Genomic DNA, 8,037 nt, shown 5'->3' on the forward strand with positions numbered 1-8,037 from the left:
CCATAATGCCTTTCAACTGGTCCAGACAATCTGCGCTAATATATCTATTTCTATTACAAGTTGCGCTGTGATTCCACATTAGCTAGTGTTTTCCTACCACTGTCGTGCTGCTTTCTAGGTTTCAGAACAACTAATTAAACAGAATGGTTAATGCTTATCCCATTGTACAAAACAGCTTAGTCATAAGCTTTGTATCCTTGTGTTAATACTGTTACCTTCCATTTTTATAGTAGACGAACTTGCAGATTAAGTCCTCTCTGTATTTATCTCAGTGTATGATTAAGATACATTCATAACTGCAAAAATAAGAGGAAGAACAATTGTATCTGTAAGATACAATATCCACAACTGTACCATAATGGTTTTTGTCTCCACTTTCAAGGACAAGCATCACGTGTTTTGTGGCTGCTCCCACTCCTTTCCCCAGAGGAAAATTGAAACCTGGGGAGGAACCTAAAGTGCAGCTGTGATCACTGTGAAATCACTGTGAAAGCCTGCTGTTTTTTTTTTCTTTTCTTTTTCGTTCAGAATGTCTTTTCTTGGGCATTGAGCTGACTGACTCCAGTGCAGCCTTTCTGTCACCAGGTGGAGACAGCAGACCCAGCTGTGATCAGCAGCAAAGCCAGCTCTCCAGATGCACACTGAAATCTGGCAGCTTTCTCCTTCAACCAGCATTGAACTAGGGATTGTGGATAAGTGTAAAAATAAGGCAACTGTGGTTGCCTTTAAAGTAATCCATATGCACTTTTTTAATCAGCCTCAGATGCTTGCTCATATCACTTATATATGGGAAGGGCATTTTCTCAGCATCATCACTTTGAACTCGTACTTGGTTTTCACAATAAAGCGGTTTGGCTCCAGTGTTTGTGCAGATACACACTGACCTCTAAACATTTCTCAGGCAGTGGCCACACTGCTTGAGAAACATCAAGTAGCTGGCTAGCATGAGCAAGGATCATGGCTGCCTCTCAGCATGGTCCTTCTTCCTCCCAAAACCTGAAGTCCTTGCAGGTCTGCAAGGAAAGAGGTCAACAACCTGCAAGAGACGAGAAGCTAGTCAGAGCTTCAGTGAGTGTCTGGAAATGACAGTAGCCTAAATCTCAAGTGTTCACTTTCATTGGTTAGTTGGCTTTACAATTTAAAAATGTTACTTCCGTGCAATGAGCCTAACTTATTTATTTATTTATTTTAACCCAGATCATTTTCTGTGGCATACCTGTAGCCCTTCTTACAGTCTCTCTCAACACACTTGTGAAACATATGAATGCAAAGTTTACCTGCAAATGAGAGGGTTACATCAAGCTATTGCTAGATACTTTGCAATAATGGCTATTGTTAATAGCTTTTGCTATTATGGGTTAAGATTATTCATCTGGGGGCAGTTGATTTTCATTGCTCAAAATAAGAGAGATCTGGGGCATACAAATAGACTTCCTTCTCAGAGATACCTTTTTCAAGGCTCTTTTGTAGTCTCAGTTTTATTAAAGTCCATTTTCCTGAGGAACATGAGTATTTCATAATTATTTTTCATAAAATCTTGGACAGATACAGACTAAGCTTTGTAGTTCCATTTAAAAAATACTGGAAAATTTCAAAGGACATGGACAGAATTTTTAAAATGCTAATTTCTATGAAGATGCCTTGTTCCCCCCCATCAAGAACTTCTTCCAAACAAAACCATATTGACTACAAGTATTTCTCTCTCTAGCTAAGCAGTCATTGCAGTTGACTGTTTCATCTTCCACACGGACACAGCAGTCCCTGCAACCTGACTGAGGACAGCCTATAGCTGTCAAACTAAGACTGACTAGCTCATTTTCTTTCCATTTACTGCTATCCATCAAAGCTTGCAATAAACCCAACTCAGGCAGTAGTGGAAGATGAGCAGGCCTACACCTTTAAAAGAGGAGGCGAAGGTGAGAATTGTATTATCAAGATGGTGTTACATGAAGAGTATTTAGCTATTGGTTTGGGGGTTGATTGGTTAGAGTATGTAGTGTATTGGTGGTGCAGGCTCTGATTGCCTGGCTTGATAATACAGACTAAACCTAAGTGGTTGCATCTGAGTGATGCTATAGCTGTACAGTTTTAGCTTGCCTGATCAGTTCTGCAGCTGCTGCCTTTCTCCTGCAACCCTGCATACATTTCTGACTGCCAGCTTGAATGTCAAAGTTTCCCAAGAGACTCTGAAAAAATGGAGGACAGTGGATTTTCAACCCTGGTAAAATAAAGAGGAAATAATCCAAGACACTGAAGAGCCAGCACCTGACTCCTCTGTGCATGGGTCAAGAACATTATCTGCTTCTCTGGAATAAGAACAAGTTTGAATGTATGGTTTTTGACTTACTACTCTGAAAGCACCAAGATGGTCAGCAGTGGTGGTGCGTAAATGGCTCTTCCCATGTGGTGGTTGAATAAAATATAAATGTACTTGCCCAAACAGTTTGCAGGAAACTCCTGGGTGTTTTACTCCCCACCTTCATCTCAACACTGTTTAGAGATACACTAAAGAGAACATCTCGTCAATTGCATAAACTCAGCACAGAAGTAGCCTGGGAAGGTGTCACAAATAGTCCTGGGTGGGAGCTGTCATCAGAGGTCTCTGCCTTGGTCACCCCAACACGGCCTCTGGTTGCTCAAGCAAGGCTGCTTTTTACTATTCCCACATCCACTCTGCAGGCACTGCCTTGGGAGACACTACCATCAGGACACTGCTGGTAGGTGATCAAGCCAGATCCCCAACCTATGATCTGATCTGTCATCAGGTCATCACTTCAGTAAAAGTCCATGGCAAGACACTGTCCTATTGGCACATTAGTCCAGGAGCTGTGTCCCTGGATAGATTGGCTCATAGGGTTTTTAAAAAAAATAAAAATTATGGATATAACTAAGAAATATCAGCCAAAGATGAAAGTTAAAGTGATGAAGTCCGCAGGATGCTCCCTGAGGCTCTGAAATTGAACCTCAGTTTTGATCTACAGATTCCAGCCAGATCCTATCTTTGAAGTTAACCCTGTTTTGTTTGGGAGAGGATTTATAGTGACCTAACACCAAATAGCACTATGCAGATGATCTGGGTAATTATAATACGGCATCTATCTCTGTCAAAGGAATTGAAAACAGAGACAACAGGAATATAATTTAATTTTTTGAGTGTTTTTTTTTTGTTTGTTTGTTTGTTTTTTTGCTGTGTGATTGAAATCTTTTGGGATGTGGCGCTGCCAAATAAATGTTTTAGGTAAAAGTCTTACTTTAATTTAAGTCTCAAATTAATTAAGTCCTTAAGTCATTGAATCTTACTCAACATGTTACCCCCCAAGCCCTATAATGAACTACGATAGTGCTGGAATGTTCTAGCAGAGATGACACTGGCATCTACGTTTTATATGCAGTCAACCTGGAGGCTTCAGAAATGACTCCAAAATAAAATAGCTGCAGAAAATTGTTAGTATGTGCTGGTCAGGCATGACCAACCAATCTAGTGAGTTCTGGTTGCAAAATATGAGTTGCACAGAAGTAAGGGGCCCAGGGTGCAGGCAGCACCATGAGCATTTGCACAGGTGGTAGGCACTGGCTCTACCCTCACCGAGGGCTGCGGGCCCAGCCTGGAGCAGAGCCAGGGCCGAGCAAGGGAGGGCAGCAGCCGCACAGGGCTGGGCGAGCTGCTGTCCACGGCAGCCAAGCCCGTGACAGCAACCCCGCAGGGGCTGAGCCACTGCCAGCCCCTGTTCTGTGCCCTTGGGATTGCACCGGGGCAAGCCAGTCTGAGCCCGGGTCTTGGCTCTGTGGCCCACAGGTGGGCTGTAGTAAAGTGTCTGCCCGGCAGCACTGATTTACTGAGCACTCTGGACGGACAAAGGGCCCAGAGGCCTGATGCCTCCTCGATGGGCAGTGGTGATCTGCTTTATGCATGGCCTGTTAGGGGCTCCCAGTTGAATCCTGGCCGATCAGACATGGCCGTGGAACTGTTACAGCACGAACAAGTCCTATTCTGGCCTGGAAGAAGGGCCTTGAAGGAAAGAAATCACCAGGCATAAAACTGTCATCTAAAAGGTGTAAAATCTGTTTGAGGATATGCTGGAGCCTCTACTGCCTGTGCAGAGCTCCGGGCTCTGCTGCTCTCGTGCCTGCAGGAGCAAATCCTGAGGTGCCTGGCCGCAGGCAACCACAGCCCTTGGCGTGCAACGCGCAGCGCAGCGGTTCCTCCTCTCTGAGCATGGCAGGGGAGGCCGCAGGGCAGAGCAACGTCTGCAGCCTTGCCCCCTGGCCACGGAGCCTTTCCCAGCACGCGAGCTGACTTGGCTGCTGGAGCCAGAGTATCTCAGCAGCCTGCTCACTCCGGGGCTCAGCCACACCAGGGGAAGCCAGCGCTGGCGAGGGGCCAGCTCTGGGTCCTTCCTCCTGCAGAACAGGTCATGGCTTCTCAAGGCCACTGCACACTTCCCTTTGTTCCTGAGCCTTTTGCAAGGGGAAACGAGGGGCTGCTCGGACTGCTGCAAGAGGGGCATGTTGTGGTTGCTGCAGAGTGCTGCAGAGAGTGTGTGCCCTCCCCCTCCCAGGCTGAGCCCGAGTCTTTCTCAGCCTGACTTTCCCCCCAGTCCATTTCGCTAAAGAAGAGACACTTACACGTGGTGAAGAGACACAGCTGCTTCTTTTGTGAGAGCACACCTGAGGGTGGATGGGCAGCACAAGGCTGGGCCAGGCTGGGCCTGAGGGCTGGAGGTGGGTGGCAGGCAGGGGGAGGCCAGGAAGCCCCTCGATTTCCCCGCACACTCACGTGGCCCTGGTGGGCAGAGCAGGCTGGCATCACGATGCGGCCGAGCTCCAGCAGCAAAGGCAACCACCACACAGAGGAGAGCGCCACCGTTCCCACGCTCTTCTCAGCCGGTAGCACAGGCCTTCGGGGGTGCCTCCAGCCTCAGACTGCTTCCGTGGATTTTGCAGGAACAGGATGGTTTGCGTGGCCAGGAAAGAGATGGAAGGGCTGATGTCCTCCTGCAAGCCTTGCAGGGCTGAGAGAGAAAGGAGCAGAGCAGAGATGAAGGCCCTGTATTTGCACAGAGCCCAGGCATCCCCTCCTGACACGGCCAGGCCCACCCAGCTCTGCCCACAGCCAGGAGGCAGCAGGGTGACAAATGCATCAGCTGCGAGATGCTGGCCAGGAATGTCCTAAAGGCGCCTAAAAATCTGCTCTCTGCTCCACCACTGCTCTCCACAGGCAGCAGTGTCCTCCTCGCCTGTGACGAGGATTGCAACTCCTTGGCCAGCATCTGCCTTCCTCCCACCAGCCCTGCCTGACACCCTGCTGCCTTCACTCACCCCTGCAGATGTCCTCCAGCTTCTCCTTGCTCCAGCCCCTCATGCGCTGCCCGAGCAGCCCTAGGCACACACACACAGCACCTCACAAATCCTGCTCCGCAGCCCACCCCAAGCAGTGACCCTGTGCCCAGGCCCTAGCAGCCTGGCCATGCACCCTGCTTCTTGTTGCCAGCACAGCAGCTGGGGCTGAGGCCAATCTGCCCCGAAGCAGAGAGGCACGCCAGCTCCAACTTGGGGCTCACCAGTGAACCTCACGGCCACCTCTCGCAAGTGCTCCTGGGGGCTCTCCAAGTACATCAGGCTCTGGCGCAGGTGTTCTGGTCCTCTCCTGCCCCTCGCCAGCTGGAGAGAGCACAAGGGCATGGTCTTGGCGTGCAGCCTCCCCACGCAGCCAGGCAGTCCCCCTGCCCCGGACCGGCTTCCCTTGCCGGCATGCTCATGACTCCCGTGCACAAGCTGGCCAGCACTGAGCGCTGGAGGGAGCAGAGGGCAGGCTGTTCCCCAGGCATGCTGAGGTGCCCTCCTGCTGCAAGGCCCAGCTGGGCCAGGGTCTGCTTTAGCATCCCAGGGATCAGTAAGGGCAGAGGCCAGCTGGAGAAGAGCCCGCTGGGGCAGCATGCTTGGAGAAGGGCAGCATGAGTGCTGCTCTAGGCTGGCGGCTCTGGGCGCCAGTCAGGGCAAGGGGCACAGCAGAGGGCCCCACACACCGGGCATGGTGGGGGACAGGCCTTGCCCGGTTGGATCTGGGGGCTGGATCTGGGGGATTTGGGGCCATCCTTACCAGGCACTCGCTGATCCTCCATGTCTGCGCTGTCTCAGCCAGATGCCTGAGCTGCTCCCACTTCAAGACCTTGGCAGCACCAAGGAGGGCTTCCAGCGAGACCTACACAGCGGCAGAGACTGGGAGGTGCCACCGCAGCCCATGGGACAAGACCCTGGATCCCCCTCCTCTTGGCAATCCTTGGGGCCTTCCCTGGCCCACCATGGGAAGAGGCAGCAGCTGGGCACCCAGTCTGCCACGGGGTTCAATGCCCCGGGCAGACACACGGCCAACCACCACCTCCGGCAACTGCTCCTGCCCGGGCAGAACAACAGAGACCGCCAAGAGCTGCAGCCAAGGCCAGGTGGAGGCTGAAGACCTGCAGTTGCAGGGACACCCAGACAGGACCCAGCCACAACTATCTCCCACAGGCATTCCCAAGGCCGGTGCTGGGCTCCCCGTCCTGCTCCCTTGCCCAGACTTGCGCCTCCGACCCAGAGCTGGGTACCCAGGACACAGGGCCCGACCCCTCTCCTGAATACCTCTCCTTCCCTGGGTCTCTCCCCCACCTCGGAATGCAGCTGCGCACTGTGGGACCAGGGAGATCAGCTCTGGGAAAAGCCCATGCCCAGCTTCTCAAGCTCTACTCAAAAACTTCTAAGCCCCTGCTTAGAAATCCATACCTGCCCCACGCTTGGGCTCTCGTCATGTGTGTGGAAGAAGAGTGGGAGCAGGCTCCTGTGCACTTGCTTCTTCAGCCGATGGTCTCTGGTGCCCACCATAACCTCCAGCACATCTCTGAAGAGCTGGATGGAGAGCTCTCGCACACGCCTAGGCTCCTGGTGGGAAGGAAGAGGGGGCAGCTCAGCACTGCTTGCTCCAAGCTCACAGTCTCCTTCCACCCAGGCGTGCCCCTGGTGCTGCGCAGGCCAAGCACAGCATGGAGCAGCCAAGGGCAGAGAGGGCACTGGCACAACGCAGTTCCACAGTCCAGGACACCCCGGGCTGCACAGGGCCATGATCCCAACAGCCACCGGGCAAAAAGGCTCCTGGCAGCGCCCAGGGCCTCCGGTGGGAAACACAAATTCATATGCTGGGACACACACACACACAGGGAGACCCACCACTGCTGTCATCCCGCACACACCTGCACAGGCACACCAGCAGGGCACCCCGCTCTCCCCCCCAGCCTTACATAATCAAAGAGTGGCAGCAGCATCTCGGCCAGCAGCGGAGCGATGCAGGCGACGTTCTCCTTGCCCAGGTGGTGCACCACATTTCTGAGCACCACCAGGGCCTTAGTACCGACGTCTCTGTCTGCATCCCACAGTTGCTCCATGATGCCTGGCAGCAGGACCTGCATTTTTCTTACCTGTGGGAAACACAACCTCATTTGCTGAAGAAACAGAAGACTGCCCTGGCAAAAATGCCTGGCTAGTAGACACCTGCTTGCCCTCTGCCGTCCCAGAAGCTGGCACGGCTAATACTGCAGCAACTTGCTGCCAGGCAGGGCTTACGTACTGGCAGAGCCATTGCAGTGTGGGGTGTCGGGGCGCAGGGAGTTGGGAGAGGGCAGCACCGGCTCCTCTCCACCTGACCAGTCGCCCCCTGTGTGTCTTCCCCAGAATCCCGCACCCAGCCCCATGCTGCCTGCATAGCTTCACCCAGCTGTCCCCTCCTGCTCACCATCCCTGGTCTCTTGCACAGCAGGATGAGGCCTCTGAGCACCAGCCCACGCATGACCTGACTGTGGCTCTGCAGATGCCTCGCAAAGAGCTTCAGGACATCATCATCCTCTAAGCGAAGGTCTAGGCAAGCCAGAAGCTGAAACACACGTTGCAGGGAGCAACTGGTGGACTTGGCACAACTCCCTGCATCACGTAGTGCTGCAACCCACCAGCAGCTCCGGGCAAGGGCCCCAGGCCCAGAAAATGCCTGGCCCTAAGGCAGCAGAGAGC

Source organism: Rhea pennata, chromosome 6 (genome assembly GCF_028389875.1).
Source record: "Rhea pennata isolate bPtePen1 chromosome 6, bPtePen1.pri, whole genome shotgun sequence".
Lineage (NCBI taxonomy): Eukaryota > Metazoa > Chordata > Aves > Rheiformes > Rheidae > Rhea > Rhea pennata.